Genomic DNA, 21,652 nt, shown 5'->3' with positions numbered 1-21,652 from the left:
CAAAATCTGTTTTCTTGGTCCCCCTGGTTAACTAATAACCGTGATGGCAAGACCTCTCATCCTACTTATGTTGGGGCTTTTAATCAGGCCATGCATGATAAACTCTTTAACTAAATATGTTAGAGATAAAATCCAATCTGTTAAACTAATAGTGTTGCACACTCACTACAATCACCTCTATACTAATGAATCAATGATTTGATTATGTACAAAAAACCAGTGGGGAATGTGATGGGCTGACAGATCTGGCTCCAGGAGAATGTTACAGGCCAGACTATGAAGAAATTGACTAAACAGACTCCATTTTGCTCTGAGACTCCATATTATGTAGGAAATAAGCTTCTCCCATGGGAACACCCCACCTCTGTACCCATCCTCAGTTACTTAGCATGACATGTTTAACAATACAGAATAACAATTCTTATGTAATAAAAAATTGTTCTCTTTTGATCTCTATTGCTCTTAACCAATGTACCATGTAAACAGTAATTGTGTGGATGTTAGTAACCATTCTTTGGTTTGTACCTAGGTAAGGGTCACTTTGACCCACTTCCCCCTCTGTTGATGATCTCATGATGTTAGTTTGTAATTTCGAATCATAGCAACAGACACTTATGATTGATGTGATTTTTTGGTATAAGAACCCCTACAACCCTGTGGTCGGGGCTATTCTCCCAATAGCCATTTTTTGGGGCATTGTGTGAGACAGTAAGTTGGCTGGCTTAATTTGAGTCTTCTCTCAATTTTGAACTTCTCAGTGGTGATTGGTCTGTTCTTAAGTTGCACCCCATAACAGTATCTAAAGATTCTTTCCTGACCTAACCAACTCCTCAGCACAGTCAGCCAGCATAAGCATTAGGGAGTTGAGGGCAGAGAACTCAGAACCTAGAGACCCAAGGGTTGGTGTCCTTGGCTTGTAAGTTTAAGAAGCCAAGATCCAGGTGTGTCGGCTAGAAATTATCTGTAAATATATGTATTATTTTTTTCAAGAAGAACCAGAAAATAGAGAGTTCTTGTTTTCTTGAGCTTCAAGAACAAAGATCCCAAGCTGGGGCTGGGGTTCAGTGGCAGAGCACTGGCCTGGCATGTGTGAGGCACTGGGTTCGAGCCTCAGCACCACATAAAAATAAACAAATAAAATAAAGGCATTCTGTCCATACACAACTACAAAAAAAATTTTTTAAAAGAACAAGGACCCCTGAATATATTAGATAGGAAGCATATTTGTGTATGACAGAGATCTTAAAATTAGGGACTGACTCACACAAGGAGTCTAGAGTAGGCAGTCCAGGGCTAATGAGGGTACTTCACAGCTCTCAAAAACACAGGCATCTCTAGCTTCATTGCCCTGGTGTTCTTATCATGGAGCTCCTAAACTCAAGGTCATCTCATAGTCCAAGAGGGCAGTAGCAGGGTTTACAGTCCATGCAATAGGAAGGAGGATGTGAAGAAAGACATATCTTAAAAGCACTTCTTTAAAGTTTCAAATAATTTTTCACTTACTTCTCATGAGCCAAAATTTATTCCCATGGCCATAAGTAACTGCAATGGGGCCTGGAATTAGACCCTCTCACTGGACACATTACCCAAGATTCTGTGTCAGAGAGGAAAAGAATGAATGTTGGAGGTGAGTCATACTAGCACAAAGTATTTACAAAGATTTGAAATAATGTGCAATTGAGCAGAATTCGGTTCTCCCACCTACACTTTCAGGCTCTGATAAGATAAAACTTGGGGCCATGAGGAAAGAGTCTGTGAGAAGAGGAACAGAAAAGGGCTTGCCCAGCCTCTGGGGATGAGGCTTCTGAGTCAGGTGGACACGTGCCCTGATTCTCATCTGGTTGCCCTTGAGGGAAGCAGCATCCAGGAGGATAAAGAGAACTGCAGACCGGACTGGGAAATGCTGCTCACAATCCCTGAGCCCCAGCGTGACATGGGAAGTAGTCAAACGGGTCTCCTGTGTGCTCAGAATGACGACAACAAGATACTGACAGCTTTAAAACTGGAGGAGATCCTACAAACCAGGAAGAGGGAGGGGACACATACTTTGCGACCCTGCCCATAAGGGTTTCCTGGGTTTCATTTCACAAGAGAGAATCATATCACAATGAAAAGAGTCTGGGGGGGGGGGACTAAGTAAGATTCCCTTTAAAATAATAATAAAAATAACAGTATCAGAAATAGGGATGGGAGCTGCAATAATTTCTTTTAACAGAAATGATGATTTCACCAAATACCATCTCACTGACAAATTGGAAGCATGGCTCCAGGTAAGACAATTTAGTTTTTGACACTGATAGAGAATAGATGATAATGAAAAAGGAAAGAAATATTTTATATGACTCTCGTTCCAAATTTAAATTTTCAGTTATGAATTATATTGTCTTTTTACCTGAGGTCATAGGATATAAAACTGAACAAAATCAAGAAAAGTAGAAGTAGTTGATGTAGCTTTTGTGGAGTCTTAACAACTCTGCTTGATCAATTGACTATACCAGGAATCGTTATATCATTAATGGTTAAGAGGGAGAATACTGTCCTCCTGATTCACTATGCCTGAAATTCATCTGTTCATACAGAGGTTTTCACTTTGACCAGAGTCCTTCTTCAATCTTGGCTGAAATGAGAAGGAAGAAAGCGAGAGTGCATGGAAGGAAGGAGAGAAGAATGAAAGGATGAGAAAAAGTGAAGGATAATTGGTAGTCGGAAAATCTGGACTCAAGTGAACAAGGGAGAAGTTTCTCATTTAACGTGTATTTCTTAGGGCCAGTGGTAGAGTATCTACAGTGTGAAGCCCTGGGCTTAATCCCCAGTACCACGGAAAAATAAAGTGTATTCCTTGCTACATTTACTGAAATAGTAAAGTAAACATAGTGTTACTAAATCAATGCTCATGCAGCGATGGAGGTCTCCAGAGCAGGAAAATGAAAAGCTTACCAAGTTCTTTCCTGAGCTTGTTGAGCTCACTGCCTGGTCCTTGGCATGATTCACAAGTGATGACACCACCATAGTGTGAAGTCCACATTAGCCTGCAGTTACTAACGTCTGTTCCTGTTTCCAGCTTTGAAAGCCATCTTGAATATGTTATCAACACAACAACCCATGATTAGGGCAGGAAGCCATTGTGATTGACCTGATTTTATAGCTGGGGGTGGGGGAAGAACATAAAAAGAGTCATCTCCCGCTCTCCTCCTTAGGTTTCACAGTCTGATCATGGGGGTTGAAATAGGATAGTTCACACTACATTTCTTAGAATACATCGATTTAGGATGATGTGTTTGAGGAAATGAAGACCCCCCCGAGCCTCCCAGACCCCCTTCACCCACTACTTACAGCTATACCTCCTTGACTTTATGGAGATCACCTTGCAGGGGCCAGAGGTCATCTTTAAGCTGAGACTGAAAGAATGAGAGACATCAATCAGTAAGGAAAACACCAGGAGATCTGCATTCCAAGGAATTAAGAGCCTCTCCATACTTAGGAACAGTGGGAAAAATACCAGTATGGCTTGAACTTGGTTTGCTGTGGGAAAGACAGCTATGGGATGAAGTTGGGAAGATGGGCTTGGCCTCAGATCTTGTAGAGACTTGGAAGTTGTGGCATGGAGCTCAAATGTTAACCTAAGTATAAGGACAAGTTCAGATTTCATGTAAGCAAGTAAGACAAATCTTACATGTTCAGAGAAGCTGGACATACAGTGGTTAATAGTCCAAGCTCTGGACTACCTAGATTCAAACACCATTTCTACCATTTATTAAATGTGTGAATGAAGGCATGTTATTTAATATCTACATATGTCAGTTTCATCATTTATAAAGCAAAGGTAGCAACAATGGCACAGCAGGGGGCTGTTTAAAGTGCTTTATTATGGAACACTTGGAATGATGCCTGGTTTACAGTGAGCATTTGTAAATGTTACTTGGTTTTGTTTAAAGAATACTTCTGACTGCTGGGTGAAAAACAGATTGAGGGTGATGGGGTAAGCATCAAGGCCAATTGAGATGATATTAAAGTGACCATGAGGAATAGTCTATGTGGCTTGGTATAAAAGATGAGGCTAAGAGAAGGGTACATATTTAGGGAGCAGATATGCTAATGCATTAGATGAGGAGGAAGAAATAAAAGAATCAGTGATAGCTCCTGGGTTTTATATTGAGAAATCAATTTCTAAGACAAGAAGAAAACAGGAGGTAAATTAGTTTAAGGGAAAATTAGAAGTTCTTTGTATTCATATACTTAAGTTGAAGTACCTGTTCAATACCAAGTGCAAAGATCAAGAAGACAATTAGATAAAATCAGGTAACAGAAGCTGGTTAGATGCTGGTGATGGAGATACCCAGGTAAAACAGGGTGAGGATTAGAAGTGTCAGAAAATTTCTGAAGTGAGCAGAAAACATTAGTGTTCTGTCTAGTTGAAACATCTGGTTATCTTCATCTTTCATTGTCTTTGAGCTGTTTTGCAACTCTGTAAACTGTAGGAAACTGGTAACAATACAAATGATTCTAGCCCACAAAAATGCAAATTACTCCTGTCTAGTGAAATGTAATTGACTTGCCTTGGGGAGAGGCTAGTCTTTTATTTATTTATAAATTAATTTCTGCATTCCTTCATTACATATAAACATATGCTTCTTTGAAACAGTTGTGACATCTTACAAGTTCCCTCATTAATTAATGAATTAAAATCCTTGGCAAGTGTTGATTTTATATTTGTATGTGGATCATATTTTTATCTTTTAAAAAAATCATTTAATAGGAGTCAAGGATACTGTCCAGTTAAAAGAAGATGAGGAGAAAAAAATTCTTCAACCAAACACTACCTAGTTATCGCCCCCATGTAAGTGGTTACTTACTGGGGAAGAAGGCAACAGAAACATTCATGGATCCTGGACCTGAAACAACTCAGCCTCTGGCTTTGAACCTGGACCTCTTTGTTGGAAGGGACTTATATCACCCCTTTTTCCCACCTGAGTTCTGAACACATTGAATTAGAGACAAATGATTATTGGAAACCAAAGGATCAGCTTCATAAAATACAAAAAACAAACTAGGGGAAGTAGGTTAGAATGTGAGCCAAGTGGGCTGTCACTGAACCCCAGAATTAGGCAATTCACCTACCCAAATTAGAGGGCACTGCTAAACCAGAAAATTTTTTCATCAAATGTTGTTTAGAGAACAAGATAAATGCATGGAAATAGATTGAATCTCAACTCCTACCTGATACCACTTGTAAAAATTAACTGGTCACATGCAAAAATGAAAACTACAACTAAAATTATAAGAAAAGATAGAAGAAAATCCTGATGATCTTGGAATAGGCAAAGATTTCATAGGGTAGGCACGCACATGAAACTGCTTATCATAACAGAAAAAAAATGATACAATGCACTTTATCAATATTAAAAATACCATCAAGAAAACTTCATCAACTTGTACACTTAAAAGCTGTTTATTTCTATCTGTAAATTAAGAAATGAAGCGTTGTGAACCAAGAAAAGATTCACTGTACAAATGAAAAAAAATCATAGTGCATAAAAGTTAATGTTCACAAAAAGTGAATAATAGTAAACAGCAGTTACTATTATTATATGCAGAGCCAAAACTATCATATCATAAAATCATAATAAAATACCTGCTAATATCTTCTTTTAATGAAATCAAATTTTATTTTAAAGTGCAGAAATTTTGTTGCACTAGTTTTTCTTCATCTCTAAGAAAGATAAATAATGTAGTGCAAACCATAATTCATATGTTTCCATTTAACAAGATCTTGTTGGTAAACTAAATGCCCTAGGGAAATAATTTGTATTGAACTTATATCCAGCTGGGCAATGTTTATGGTCAGAATTTAAATGTGACTCTGTGCCCATTTAAAGCTGCCAAATCTTAATTTGAGTTTCTAAAATATTTAACAGGGCAATATTGCAATAAATTCTCATGCACATTGTCTGACTTTAACCAATCTAACTACTATTGTCATGCATCTACACATACAGAAAATTAATTATATAATTATATAATTATAACAATTATATACTTTTTTCAAAAGGATGGAGATACAGAGTGCTTGCCTAGCATGCATAGGCCCTGGATCCTATCCCCAGTATTGGGGGGGGGGGGGGGCACAGTAACTTTAGCATTGCTTAAATCCTGCTTTTTTTTAAATTTTAGTATGTTAAGTTAAAAAAAAAAAAAACTATTGTCATAGCACAGTTATATTATTTCATCACCTTATGATACCTGTAATGGTACCTGGATATCTGCAAAATCCAATTACTTTTTGCTGCCTCTGGTATTGGTCAGAGAGTCTAGAAAATTAGCATTATCTCATTTCATATTTCTTCCTGAAAATTTTGAAATTTTCTCCCTTTTGCTCTCTTATTAACATAAATAAGCCTTGATTTCAGACCAAGGATTCCAACAACAAAATGTTAAGAAAAATCTAAAGCAAAAAGCCTTCCCTATTTATCAATATTTGCTTAAAATATTAATATTACAGACTTTTAAATGTTCTCTTATTAATAAATAAGATTATAACTAAAATTTAGTTTAGATTTCAAGACTTAAATTTTTTTAAATCATTAATTGAATAGCAGTGCAGGGTGTAAAGTTTTTTTTTTTTTTTTTGCAGTCTTATTGAGGTACAAATGACATATAGTACTACATATATTTAACATGTTCAGTGTGATCCTTTTTGACATAGCTACATTCACTGAAGCCACCACCAAAATCCTAGTAATGAACATGTTCATCACTTCTGAATGTTCCTGTGCCACTTGTCTATCTTTCCCTTTTCCCTCCTTTCTCCCCTCCTCTGTGTTTTTGATCACAATAGTTTGAATTTTCAAGAATATTATATAAATATGTTCATATACATGTACTTCTGTAATCTGGCTTTTTGCACTCAGCATTATTTGGGGGTTCATCCATGTTGTCATAGTTATATTCATTTTTTTATTACAGAGAAGTCTTCGCTCGGCTGTCTCAAAGTCTTGCTAAACTTAGCTTGTTTGAAATAAACTTCATGGTGTTCACCTGCCCAGCTAGTGCTCTTCCAGACTTCCTCGTCTCCATACCAGCACTGTCAGCCATCATGACACCAGCTTGATTCTTACAGTCAGTCTTGACTTCTTTCTCCCTCTTCTGCACTCTGCCTGTGTTCAGTCATCACAGTTTCCTGCCAACACCTTGCAAATATCCCTCTGGTCCATCTATTTCTTTACATTTCTTTACTGCTACCAACCTAGTCAAAACCATATAATCTCCTTCCCATTTTAGCCTGGACATCTTCCAGTGTCTATTACTTTCTTCATCTGATCAATTTCCCAAATGATAGCCAGAATGATTTTTCCAAAACTTAAATCCCTTCACCTGCCAAATTAAAATATTATTAACACATTCTCTTTATTCTTAGACTGAGAAAACAATCCTAGACATGGTCCACACAACCCTGCATGGCTTGTCCCTACTGACTTTTCTATTGACTTGCCTGGAACCAGTTTCCATGACTATAAATGTTCTGGTTTACATTGAATTCCTAATCCCTTCTGCAGCTTCCCCAGCTCCACCACCAACATGGCGCATCATCAAATGCTGTTGATTCTATTTTGAAAACTGTGTCCTGAATCCCAACTCTTACCATTCCCACTGTTAGCATACTAATCAAAGCGACAATCTTTTCCATCTGGACTCTTGCCACAACCTACTAAGGGACAGACCGATCTCTCTCTCTCTCTCTCTCTCTCTCTCTCTCTCTCTCTCTCTCTCTCTCTCTCTCTCTCTCTCTCTCTCCCCTTGCCTTATTCAATTGTTTTCCAAACAATATGATGCCTTATACCATAAGTATGACATATGCCTCTGGGAAGATGAAGCAGGAGGATCACAAGTTTAAAGCCAGCCTCCAGCATTTTAGCGAGGCCCTAGCACAAAATTTAAAAAAATTTTAAAAGGCTTGGGGATGTGACTCAGTGGTTAAGCGCCCCTAGGTTTAACACCTGGTACCCCCCCCCCAACAAAAAAGAAAGAAAAAAACCTTCTAGTATCTCCCACTGCAATTAGAATACAACCCAAAGCCCTCAACACTGACCACAAGGCCATGCTTGATCTGGTCCCTACTCACCTCTCTGTCCTTGTCCTCTACCACTGCCCTACTCTTTTACTGTGTTCAGCCACACTGGTCTGCCTCCATGTTCCTATCTGAGCACCTTTTCTTACTCTTCTTCAGGAATGCTTTTCCAAGTCTCTGAATGACTGTCCCTTCTCATTACTTCACCAGGAGATGTTCCTTAACCACTTTCCCTCCCACAAGATCCCCATTTCACTGCTTGCTTTTTTTTTTTTTTTTTTCTACATAGCATTTAAGGTTCTGTTCAGAACCTTCCAATGACTTTCCATGTCACCTCCAAATCTCATCCACATAGAGCTTGCAAGGCCACACACAATCTGGTCACCTTTTTCTCTTTGATCTCATCTTCTATCTGTTCCTCTCAGGCTGCTCCAGTCATACTAGTTTCCTGGCTGCTTTTCCAATATCTTTAGTGCTCTCCTAACTCAGGGCCGTCAAAGGCGCTGTCCTTTCTGCCTGGAATATTCTCATCCAAAAATCCAACATGAATTAATCTTTCATGTCATTTCGGCCTGGCTCAAGAATCGATTATCAGATGGCTCTTCCTCAGTCGCCCTCATCAACACAGCAACAAGATTCCCACACCCATCACTTTCTATCCTTCGCCTTTTAGTTTCCCTCAAAACACATTCTTCCACATGGTAGCTACTCATTTTTGTATCATCTGCTTTTTTGTCAACTAGAATGCACCATCTACCAGAGGAGGAATTGTTTTCGTCACCATTTTTTCTTGTTCTTAGAAGAGTGGATGCTTAATAAGTAATTTCTCATTGAGTAAATGACCCATCTATCAGAAGTTCCCTTAGTAATTTATGTGCCTAATGTATGTCGTTAGATTGCTGCCACAGTCCTGTTGCTGCCTGTAAGCCCTTGCAGACCCAGCTGTAGAGAGGAAGAGGCGATGAATTCAACCACATTTACAAATCGTAACCAATTTTTAACTTCTGTATTTTCAGACTTCCCCAGCCACTTTTTCTCAGGAGACCCCACTCCCAACAGTCACTGGGTATTTCCAGTCAGTCCTTCACTGTTACAAATTGCGGGGCCTCAAAGGACCCTGTGCATTTGCATCACTTATTTTCATCACTGTATCTGATGGGGTTGCCACGCTGATGGTTGAGAAATGCTGAGCACACCCTTCCTCTCTGCCCTCACCCAGGCCCTGACTCCCTCCGGTGTCACCTGGCCACCCCTGGCACCCAGTCACTCTTCTGTGCTGTCCCATGCCGCATGCCCTGTGGGCAGACTGCAAGACCGGGAAGCCTTACCCAAGTGGCCCGAAAGAGGAAGCACAGAGAAGGCTGAAGTAACGCTTCGGATGACGGTTGCAAAACAGAGTGGGTTCTACGCCTTTTGTGGAACCAGGCTTGGCCCGGAGTTCCTCAGTTCTTAATTTATCAAGGCTACAAAGATGGGGGACGCTCGCCAGGGGACGCTCCTGAGACCCGCGCACGTGGGAGAAGGATGAAGGAGGAAGGCGCATCTTGTCCCAGAGTTAAAAACCAAACAAAACAAACATCGTTTTCGTTGTTGGGCTTTTTTTTCGTTTGTTTATTCTCGGGTGTGGGGGAGGGTACATAAAGGAAAGAAGGCACAGGCCTGATGAGTTGGGAGAGCAGCCCGCGAGCTTTAGGGGTCCTGCAGCCCTGTTTCTGAGTCCCTGGCCCCTAACCAGACGCCTCCGAGCACCTCGGTGCAAAGCAGCGCGGCGAGCGCCACCCGTCTGCGCGCTGCGTGGAAAGGGGAGGGCCGACACCACTTCCTCCCCGGGGCGGCGGACCTCGAGCCAGGGTGCAGCCGACCTCAGAGCCGAGGGCGACCGCGCCGCCTGCCCCGCCGCCCGCCCCCAGCTGCCCAGCCCGCCGGGCGCCCCCACCGCGTCTCCGCGCGTCAGTCCCCGCAGAGCCGTCGAGGTAAGCGGCTCCCGCCGGGTCCGGAGCCCCGCGAGCGGCGACTTCAGCCCCTCGGGCATCACCGGACCATGTGTCATGCCTGTGGTGCCCGAGGCCCGGCGCGGCTCCCGGCGCTGGCCACGGGAACACGCGCCCCTGGCCGGACCCTGGAGGGTACCAGCCGGTCCCCGGGGTCCCCTCCGCACCCAACCCAGTTGGCGCCAGGGGTTGGGTCTCGGTTTAGGCTTCGCCGCATTCTGTTTCATCAGATTTGACAGATTTCCTGCCCAGGAAATTGCTACAAGGTTGAACAGGGAACTGATGTGCACCCTCGCGGGTCCAGCACGTCCAGGAGCCCCAACCTGACCGAAGCTGGAGGAATTCCCCCGCTCTGGGACCCCAGTTTAAATGCAAGTCCTGGGAGAATTGGTGTCGATGGCTGCCAGATACATCTCAAAGTGTTTCCTTTCTTTAAAACTTTTAGACAACTGTGTCTTCTTTTATCAAAATTACTGTTTCCTCCGAAATAGTCTCCTTTTCATTTTAAAATTTGGACACCAGACATAAGTTTCATCGTTTGGCTTAGAGTGAAGGTGCAGTAGGCCTTTTCAAAGAAACTCACCAAAATGTCCGTGTGTCCCCGGCAAGCTCTCCTGGGATAAAGACCTTGCCCCTTTGACGGGTGTACCTCTTCTTTTCCCTCTGGGAAGGTATTTCTTAGCATTCATACCAGGATGGAAAGCAAAATATGTTTCCTAGAGCCACTCCCAGCAAAGTGCTTTTGGAAGGAACTTTAAATGTGATTGTTGGAGAAAGAGAAATGAGTAAGAAAAGAAAGTATTACCCCTCCAGGTATGCTTTCTGGTGGTATAATGTGGTTTAAACACTGGCAAGGGTACTTCCTTTGCTCAGTTTTAAATCAGGGGGTCCAAACTGAAATTTCAGAAAGAGAACCTTGTCCTTTTAAATAAACCCAGAGCGCTATTTCCTCTGGGCCTCACTGAAATACTGGCATGGCACATGGGCCAGAAATGCTGCCTAGCAAGGTTAGCAGGCATCTGTGAAGAAATCCTCCTCAGTGTTTCCAGTGGTATTTCCTGTGAGCTCCATGGTTGTGAAATTTAATGTCATCCCCAAAGTATTCATACTTCATAATTTTTACATTCTTACTACTATTTGTGTCTTTTCTGGGTATTTGAGACTTGGGTTCTAACTCCCAGACAAAGCTGACCTGAAATTGTTTTGACCTCTCTGGACCTCAGATAACTTAACAGTAAAGTGAGATGATTAGACTGTGTAATAATGGAGGAAATGATCCCGATAGCAAGGGACTGGGACAAAGCTCAGTGGAAGAGCACCAGCATGCCCAGGGGGTGGGTTCAATCCTCATTGCTACAAAATAATAATAATGCTGACGGATTTTGTTAAGTTCTGGAATAGTAACACTTTTAAAGTCTTGTTTCTGAAAAGTAAAAAGTCGATTTCTAGCCTATATGTAAAATAGAAACTTTCCATTCTATTGAAAAACAGAGAATAGCCACAGATCAATGTTACATTTCAAAAGTGCTCTATTGCTATTTCTCAAAAAATATAACTTTGAAACAGGTAGCTACTTTGAATCTTACACACAGTACTCGTCTATGTAGCACCCATTAAATTTTTTATATTTATATCCCAAGCTGCATACCAATTTCCCACATTTTTTGCCTTTTTAACTTTGTTATAGATAAATGAACTATTTATAAAGTTTATTGTCATAAACTGTTTTATTGTTTTTGATATGCCACCTTGAATTTTCTTCAAAATAGCATTATTATTTTCATTTATTTCTAATTTTCTTCTATTTTATTTATTTTTATACCTAAAGCCTTTCAGTGAGTCCACAAATTTTAGAATAAACTAAGTTTGTGTTCTATAGCCTAACAGACAGCCAACTTTACAGTTTTCTAGAACCTCAAAAGTTTGTTTAAAGGCAAAAGAAAGATCTTAGGAGTTTGCAAAATGGAACAATTTTGAACTAAATAGAACCTCAAGATAGAGCAATTATTATTGATATAATTGGCATTTTCAAAATGAAAAGTTATGTGTGTGTTTTATATCAGTGCTGTTATCTTAAGTGTCAAGGAACTTTAAGTCTTTATTATGTAAATTCAGGTATATAATAAATAGTAGATTTTAAGACTGACTGATATTAGGTAGGGGCACTAGTTGGATATTGATTTTTATATATGTGGCAAATATAATGATCATGAAAAACATGAACTTTAGAGAAAGTATCTAGAAAAGTAACAATTACATTTTTCTACAGAAGGGAAAACAGCACTAGGGACTGGATTGTACAGTAGCATGGCAGGGTGGGGCCTGAGAACAGCATCTGGGAGAAGACAGCACCCACCACCACTGTATCCCCATTATCTAGACAATTCCATCACCATAGTCAGGACTCAAAATGTGTTTGCTAAAAGTTCAGGATATTTCAATTCATTCTGGGTGGTACCATCAAAATGTATGAAGCTCCCTGAATCTCAGTTGACCTTTGGTCCCAAATTTTGATCCTTCGGTCAACAATGAGGCTTGAGCTGGTAGAAATGTCACTCTGCTCCAGAGCACTACACAATCTCAGTACATACTCTGTGACTTGAATTCTTGGCTCCATTTCCAAACATTTCCTTAGCATTGACTATGAACTTGAATCATTAAAATTATGAGATTTCTTTTCTGTCAACTCAGGTTCCGTTTTGATCCCCATATGGTAATAGTAAATAACATTTTATTATAATGTTCCTTTAGTTTATACAGGTTGAGTACCACTTATCCAAAATATTTTGACTGTAAATATTTTAGATTTTGAATTTTTTAAATTTTGGAATATTTACATATAAATAATGAGATATCTAAAGGATGAACCCCAAGTCTAAACACAATATTCCCTTTTGATTTCAAATACTCCTTATATACATAACCTAAAGATTATTTTATACAATATTTTAAAATAATTTTGTACATGAAACAAACCTTGTATATTGTTGCCTCATGGGGCCTGGAGAGTAATTTTTCCCTTGGATAAACTGTATGTGATAAGCCGGCATTTGACTGTGACCTGTCACATGAGGTCAGGTGTGGAATTTTCCATGTTGGCATTCAAAATTGTTTCTGATTTTGGAGGATTTGGGATTTTAATTTTTAGATTAAGGACACTCAGTCATGTACCAGATGCTGTGCTAACTATTTTAGAGGTATCATTTTGTTTATCCTTGCATCTTGGGCTTAGACTGTTATCACTCCCTTTTCATCATTGTGAATTTGAAAGCACAGAGAGGGTAAGAAACTTACACAGGGAATAAGATGCAGAGCTGATGTTTAAACCAGGCCACATTGAGGTGCCACATTGAAGACTAGGGTACCAATGGTGAGAAAGCATGGATCCTCTCCTCAACGAGCTTACAGTCTAGAAAGGGAAGCATAACTAGGAAGTTATATTCAACAAATGACCTGAGTCATGTGCTATGTGAACACATATTGGGTCCCTACACCAGATTGGGGTCGGGGAAGGAGGATGAATAGAAAGTAACCAAGCAAAGAACTTGGATTGTTACAGTGAGAAGACCAGATAGTATAATCAATGTTAAAGTCATTATCTTTATATTTGTCTTTTGAAAAAATAATCTGCTTTGGCAGCAATCATGTGTTTTTATTTTTATCTTTATTATATTTAAATTCCTCATGACAGCCTGCTATGTTGATTAAATCAACAAAGTAGTAAGTCTTTTTTTTTTTATCAAATTCTGATGGAACTCTTTCTGATTTGGTTTCATATCGCAGATTCATCAGTGAGATGGTTGTGGGCTGGGAGAGGGGATAAATGCTTCATCACACAACAATTATGTTTCCACAACTGGCTGGAAGATTTATATCCAGAAAGCTCTGTCATTTCAAACTGAAGAAAAATAAAAAGTAATATTAGAACAAGTGAACTATATTTTTCCTTCATATTTATTATAAATGATTTCATATATACAAATGAATACATATATATTTGTAATACAGAATAAAAATATATAACTGGGCATTATAATAAAAGGTAAGAAAGCCATCATCTGGGTATGTGTCACCAGTATTACCAGTACATCTCCTGGCCTCCTTCTAGTAACAGTGTCCTATCTGCTCTAAAGGTAACATTATTCTAAATGTGCTAGTTTGTTAAAAGCATTTAAGAATCATGCACATACCTTTGCAAAGTTTGTTGTCAGGCTGGGGATTAGAGGACCTAGGCACTTGGAAACTGAAATTAGGAACGCTACTGACGCTAAGAATGGTCGGAGAGTGTTCCACCAAGTAAAAACAATTTACTTTAAATAACATAAAAGCAAAGCATACTAGAAATGATTTAAGAGTACGTACCACAGAAATAGTGATTTCTTAGTCATTAATGAAGGATCAAGATCATCAGTAGATGACTATAATTTTTAAGTGTAATAAAGTGGGTACTTTAGACCCTGCCAATTTTTTCATATTACTTAGATTTCTACTTTAAAGACACAGCAATCATTTTCAGTCAAAAATATTAGCTGAGCACTATTTTAGGTGCTTAGTAACCATCAGTGAACAGATGAGACAAAGGCCTCAGCATTTATAGAGCTTCTGTTCTAGGGGGAAGACAAAGAATATTTGATAGACATAATAAATAAGTGACTAATATAGTATTAAGTGAAAAGGACCCTAAAAAAGACTAAGTTCCAGGCCTGGTGGTGCACGCCTGTAATCCCAGCAACTAGGGAGGCTGAGGCAGGAGGATTGCAAGTACAAAGCCAGCCTCAGCAACTCAGCAAGGCCCTATATCAAAAAAAAATTATAATAATAACTTAGTGGGGTCCTAAGCAACTTAGCAAGACCCTGTCTCTAAATGAAAAAATGAAAAGGGCTGGGGATGTGGCTCAGTTACTAAGCACCCCTGGGTTCAATCCCTGGTACCAAAAAAAAAAAAAAAAAAAAAGACTAACTTGACCAAGGTGAAGTTGTGTTTTGAATAAGATGTGCAGGCGTGGCCTCGCTGAGATGGTAAGATCTAAGCAAAGATTTGGAAGAGACGATGGAGTTAACCATCAGGGGAACAGTGCTCTGAGCAAAGGGAACAGCCAGGGCCAGGGCATGGTGTTATAGGAGGACAGCCAGAAGGCCTGTGTGGTACAGGCAAGTGATCAAGGGATGCATGATGTATGCGAGTGATCTCTGCAGTTATAGAGGGACGAGTCTATTAGGAAGTTTCAGCATTTTGCACATTTTTTGAACTTGGCACCAACAGGATTTTCTAAGAGTTGATGTGGGGTACAAGAGAAAGAGAAGCCAGGGATGAGTCCAAAGTGTTTGATCTAAACAACTAGAAGGATGGAATTATGATCTACTAAGATGGGAAGTTAGAAAGGAGATGATCAGAGGTTCAGTTTGATTTATGAATATAAAGTAGCAATTGGTAATGATGTGCTTATTATACATAAGGCTAAGTAACTAGGAAGATACCGTGATTATTCCCATTTTATTAATTAAAACTGACAGTTTGAAGAGATTAAAGAATTTGCCCAAGGTTACACCGAGTAAGAAATTGAACATGAAACCAGATCTTGGGGATCCTAAATCTTTTAAACCTTCTTTCAAAATTTAGGAAAGTGCCAATAAGCAATCTTTACTATGTAGCTAAATAAGAACATAATGAATCAATAACAGTCCACTTCTGTAACTTCTGGGACCATGAGAATTATTATTTTTAATAAATGAAAAAGCGAGAAATGAACAATATAAAGCCCTATATTTGTCCATAAAATTTTAACCAGTGACACGGATGCTGTGTGCAATAGAAAAGTTCAAACAAGATTCAGAGGGAGGAAGGACTGAGGCCTTTTCCACAAAAGAGCTTTTTGTGCCCAGAGGTTAAAGATGTTTCTGTTTTCAAAATCTAAGACCAGACTTGGAAGAGAGGGGAGCTTCCTCTTTATACAGCTGGATTTCAAATGGATTCAAGAATGAAAGACTAAGCTTTGCTAGGAGCTGCTGAAGGAGGTGAGATGACCCTGCTCAGATATTTGGAAAGCCAGAAGTGGGCAGGAAGTAGCTCCTCAGAGAGATCAACCTAACTGACATTTAGCAATCATTAATAGGGATCCAAGCAGCACAATTACAACATAATAATACTGTATTTGGTGGAATGCTGCTAAAAGTCCATGATGACTATTTCATAGACCACATTTTTCACAGAGCAAAAATCCAGTCTATAAGTGTATTATTTGCATTTTGTCTCAAAAATTAAATAATTATTAATGCATAGGCTTCATGGCAGCCGGGGGCAAGGGGGAGGATCCTAAAAAATAGTTTTCAGGTGATTTCACATTGTATCACAATGTATTATCAAACTAAGTTACTGGTTAAATATGATTATTGAAGGCTACTGTATTTATAGGATTAACAAGCTCATTCATCTCTGCTGATAAGATTCACAACTGACAGTTAAGTCAATGAACTGATTATATTTGAGATGCAGTATTATCGCCTTAAAATAACTTCCCTCTTTTTTTGAGGGGGAAGGGCTGGTATCACTGAACTACATCTCCATCCACATTTTTATACTTCTTCTAATTCAACTCCATAAATGCTGTGCTTAACAAGCCAAGACTTTTTGTCCACGTGTTTAGAATTCTGGTACATTATATTTTCCTTGTTGGAAGCAGCAAACAGAAATGAAGTTGCTGGGCCATGAACTTGGACAAATGCAGTACGATGTCCAAAGAAAATGGCCTTACAACCACTGTCACATAAGAAGCTGAAACTCTGAGGCAGCTCACTACATTCACTATCCTCAAAGCCAGGTTTACAGAGTGGGAGCCGGAACGGAACATTCCCTTTAGTTGCATCAAATGCTTATTATAATATAAGTGGAACTTGGTTTTTCCTTCCAGCTTCAATCATATCTACTAAGGGCCAACCAAGTGCCACCGTGGAGGGATATGCAATACAAAAAGATCTGGTCCCTTATCTCTAGAAGCTTCCAGTCTAGTGGGAGAGACTAGTCTGTAAACAAACACATCACAGTGCATAGTGTACAGTGATAGATGCAGAAGTAGTACAGTAAAGACATTGACAGTAGAGAAGACTTTGTGTGGGGTGACCAAGGGGCACTCTGAAGGATAAAAGCATTTCCAGGTAACTATATGGAAGAAGCCTGCCCAAGCACCAGGCTTAAAACAGCTTAACAGTGCTGGACCTTAAAATACAGTGGGAAAGGAAATGAGGTGATTCTGATTTAACCCCTGATGAGTAATATTCAGACTGCATTCATGTGTTACAACTGTTCATCTTAGAGTCAAAAACTAAGGTAAGCATAGTGATACTCCAGACAGTGCTATCCAGTTGAAACATGCAAACCACATGTGGAGCTTTAGAGTTTCCAGAAGCCACGTGGCAGAAAGAAACAATAGCATTAATTTTAATGATATATTTTATTTAATGATAAAGATTGTTCTTTAATATTATTTGAATTTATGTCAAATTCCAGTAATAGTAAAATTATGAGTGAACTATTTTTTTCATGCTAAATCTTCCAAATCCAATATCTTTTCACACAGATAGCTTGTCTCCGTTCAGATCAGTCACAATTCAAGTGCTGAGTAGCTGAATGTGGCTAGCGACTGCTGAAATATACAGCACAACTTGAGATAAATCAACAAACATCATATCTGACATTGTAGGTTAACTCTGCAGCTGAACAGAGGGCATTAGATGAATTCCCAAGTAAGCTAAAGGAAAAAAGAGGGAACAGTATTTGCTATTCGTGTGAAATTGTCTCTAGCACCTGATTTGAATTCATATTTAAACCTGCACCCAGGTTGCTTTATTAACCATTTAGCCACAAAACCAAGCAACCTCAAATTGTCATTGCTTACTTTCCTTTTTTATCCATTCTCTCCACCTTATATTTTCTGGATTGTGCCTAAGAATGTGCCACAAGAATGAAAAAGAACTGGAAATAAATGGCAAATCAGTTTGCCCTAAACCCACATCCTGAAAATGTGATCTGTTGCCCTTGGCAACCATGTTGTCAACTCTTTTTTTTTTTTTTTTCCACTTTTACTTCCGCCTACTAGTTCACAAGCAAAACACCCCCTCCTCAACGGCAACTCTCCTTGCGGTGGTTCTCCACCCCAAAATTACACCTCCCTTTCAGGAGAGGGTGACAGTGGTAAAATTGAAATATGGAGCTGGAAATGTCTAGGGCATGGCTTGAAAAAGCCTCGGGGAGATTCCAGTGCAGTTTCTCTCTTGCTGAGAATGGTTGAGTCTCCATCCCAGAAACTGTACTTACAGATGTTCTTCCCAGTGGCTCGGTCTTTTAAAGGTGTGTCTGCTCTACAAATAAGCAGCAGTTCAACTCTGGAAATGCAACAGACGGAAGTAGCTATCCCATTGTGGATTTAGGATTGTACACACCGGTGTGTGTGTGTGTGTGTGTGTGTGTGTGTGTGTGTGTGTGTGTGTGTAAACCTTTTGTTTCTTTCTGAATTCCAGTAGAACAGATATATTCATACTTATTTCAAAGGCATACCATGTTAATTGCCATTTATAGGAGAGTTCTAGGTATCAAATCATTACTGCAAATATGATTCCCTAGTTACAGTGTAGTTGTCACATTTCTCATTAGCATTCACTCAGCGGTGCTTAAAAATCGACAACATTCTATCAAAAAGTAGTGCAAGCCATAGTAAGGAAAAGAAAAATATAGAGACTAGTTGACAGCATCTGACAGCAAAGAAAGGCTTTTGTTAAACTGGGGGCAGATTTTCAGCAGGTCCACTGGGGCACTGGATGAACCCTTATGAATTCTTAGCTATCAAATGAGTCTGTACATATGAAGCACTTAGAATCATGCCTGACTTATGGTAAGGGTTCAAAAGATGTTGAAATATTTTGTTTCCAACATTTGGAACAAAGCAAAATGAAAATAATACACTCCCTTCAAAAATAAATATTTTCTCCTGTATTTTCACATTGGAAATAAACCTTTATTATTCATATGCCTTGAAGGACATAAAGCATAGTCATCACCATCTTTCAGTCAAATGACCAATAGGTAAATGATAAGAGTACACATATTTCTATTCTTTCACTTTATCCTTCCCTTCTCTGTCTAACCATTTTTAACAGTTACTTTCTGTGGACACTCTGTCATGCAGCTGTGGGAAACTAGTACAATCATTCCTTGCTCTCTACTGGAAGCTGGTTCCAGGAACTCTTCCGCAGATGCTCAAGTCCCTTATATAAAATGGTGTAGTGTTTGTGTATATCCCATGCACATTTTCCCATATGCTTTAAATCATATCTAGATTGGTTAATGTCCCTAATTCAAGGTAGATGCTATGTAAATAGTTGCACTGTATTGTTCAGAGTCTGACAAGAAAGTTTGACATGTATAGCGATGCAATTTTATATTGTATATTCTATATGTATATTCTCTCTCTCTCTCTCTCTCTCTCTCTCTCTACATATATATATATATATGTATATATCCTGAGTTTGGTCATATCCATGGATGAGACCCATGGATATGGGTCACTGACTGTAGAGGTAAAGTTGTTTCCTGCCCTCTCAGCTCTCAGATGCAGGTGTGTGAAGAGTGCCAACAAGATGTCATAAGGAGCAGCGGGTAACAGAACAACCATTTCTAAAGACAGAAGTTGTGAGACATGGGAGGGATGTTTCATTTCTAATAATCTTTTCCTATGTGATGCAAAACTGACTTAGGAGGCAGGAGAGAAGACAAGCAAGCTGGGAGCCGGTTGTTCACTTCTAAGGATGTAGTAGATTTAAAACATTGTTCCCAACCCACTGTAAGGACTCCATGCTTTACTTAAGGAATTGATCTGATAGAGTTCAGAAGCATCTTTGATTTTGTAAAGATTGCATTTCTGCTTTTGCCACCTGAAGACCCAGAACCATATCTGTGATCAAATTCAGCTGCTGTTTAAATCCTATTCTATTTCCTATTTTCTTGTCTTATATCCATAAATTACCTTAAATTCTTTTTCAGGGGATGTAGAATGATTATTAACTAATGAAGACTATGAAAAAGGCATTTATCTTCCCCCCGTCTTCCCAATTATAAAACGAAAGACTTGGATTAAGTTAAACCAAGATGTTTTTTTTCCCTCGCTTTAATGCTTTAAGATGATAAGCATAGAGGCAGGACTGTTCAAAAATAAAGACTAGTTTAATTTAGTCAATACTTAAGAGTAGTAAACATAAAGACCTCCCATGTAAGAGCATAAATAACGACTTTAAACTACTGAGTGAAGTCAATATATTAGAGGGTATCAACTGGAAATACTTCTTCTCAAAAAAAGATATTTATTTTCTTTTAAGAATGGTTAAAGCATATAAATGCATAAATAAATAAATGTCCTATTTATAGTGTCTTTGGAGGCACACATGAGGTACTGTGGGACATCAAATTTATCAATGATGGGGCTGGGGATATAGCTCAGTCGGTAGAGTGCTTGTCTTGCAAGCACAGGGCCCTGGGTTCGATCCCCAGCACCACCAAAAAAAAAAAAAAAAAAAATTATCAATGATGCATTTCAATTTCAGAAACTTAAAAAAAATAACAACCAGAAATTTTTAAAGTTTTTATGAATCATATCAAACATATTCTTGGAGAAAATAAAGGAAGCATATGTGTTTATTCACTACCTACAAGCAAACAAAACCCTAAAGAGTATCGTAATTTTGTACTAATATCTAAAGTAGCAATAATTGTTTTCGTTGCCATTTTATAGATGAGAAAACTAAGCTAACAGAGAAGTTAAATAACTTGTCTAAGATCACCCAGGAGCTACAAGGTATGTATCACATGCTTGGAGGAAATTACAGTATTGTGTCTGAACTCATAGTGTGGTGCAGAAGCAGACGTGCAACCAATTATATGAGAACTGGACAGATCGGCAAGGTAACAGAGGTCCAGAAAAAGCAGCCACCAACTTTCCCCTCTTTGTAAACACAATGCATGTTCAGGAGGCAACAGGACATAGTGATTGTGAACACGAGCTTCACAATTTGCTTTGAGTATAGTCAAGCTTCGCTGTGCACAGGCAACTTCCTTTTGCTAGGCCTGATTTTTGTAAACTATAAAGTTGGAATAATGTCAGTAACTCATAGGATTGTTTGGGGAATTAAGTAAGATACTATAGGTTTCTGACCTTCAATAATTATTCCATATTTATAACTCCTACTAAATTTTTATTTTTGTTTGATGGATTGATTGGTACTGGGCATTGAACCTAGTGACACTCTACCACTGAGCTACCTCCCTGCTCATCTTATTTTTTAAATTTTGAGACAGGGTCTTACTAAATTGCCTGGAATTTGTGATTCTCCCCCTCAGCTTCCTAAGTGGTTAAGATTATGGGTGTGTGCCCCTGTGCTCACCTATAACTCCTGTTATTCATAGTAAGTGTTTGCATGTATTAATATGAACTAACACATTTCAAGGTTAAAATGCCAGTGGAGTCATTATGCCAGTACTAAGGAGTTGTGTAAATTTTGCCCTTGTTAACATCGTAGAGAATGGAGAGAGAGAGAGTGAGAGAGAGAGACC

The 21,652-nt window shown here is 39.1% G+C and overlaps 1 protein-coding gene across 1 annotated transcript in view; it reads left to right on the top strand.

Moving 5' to 3' along the window:
* Positions 1 to 9,681: 9,681 nt before the first annotated feature.
* The window catches only part of APBB1IP (amyloid beta precursor protein binding family B member 1 interacting protein), a 109,226-nt gene continuing 97,255 nt past the window's right edge, over positions 9,682 to 21,652 (top strand). The window contains exon 1 of the mRNA XM_079106500.1: positions 9,682 to 10,038. The gene's annotated coding sequence lies outside the window, so the exon portion shown is untranslated. The remainder of the gene's footprint in view (positions 10,039 to 21,652) is intronic.

The sequence above is a fragment of the Sciurus vulgaris genome (assembly GCF_902686455.1).
Source record: "Sciurus vulgaris genome assembly, chromosome: 12".
Lineage (NCBI taxonomy): Eukaryota > Metazoa > Chordata > Mammalia > Rodentia > Sciuridae > Sciurus > Sciurus vulgaris.
Note: the sequence above shows the minus strand (reverse complement) of the source record. Positions and strands in the feature narration are given on the sequence as shown.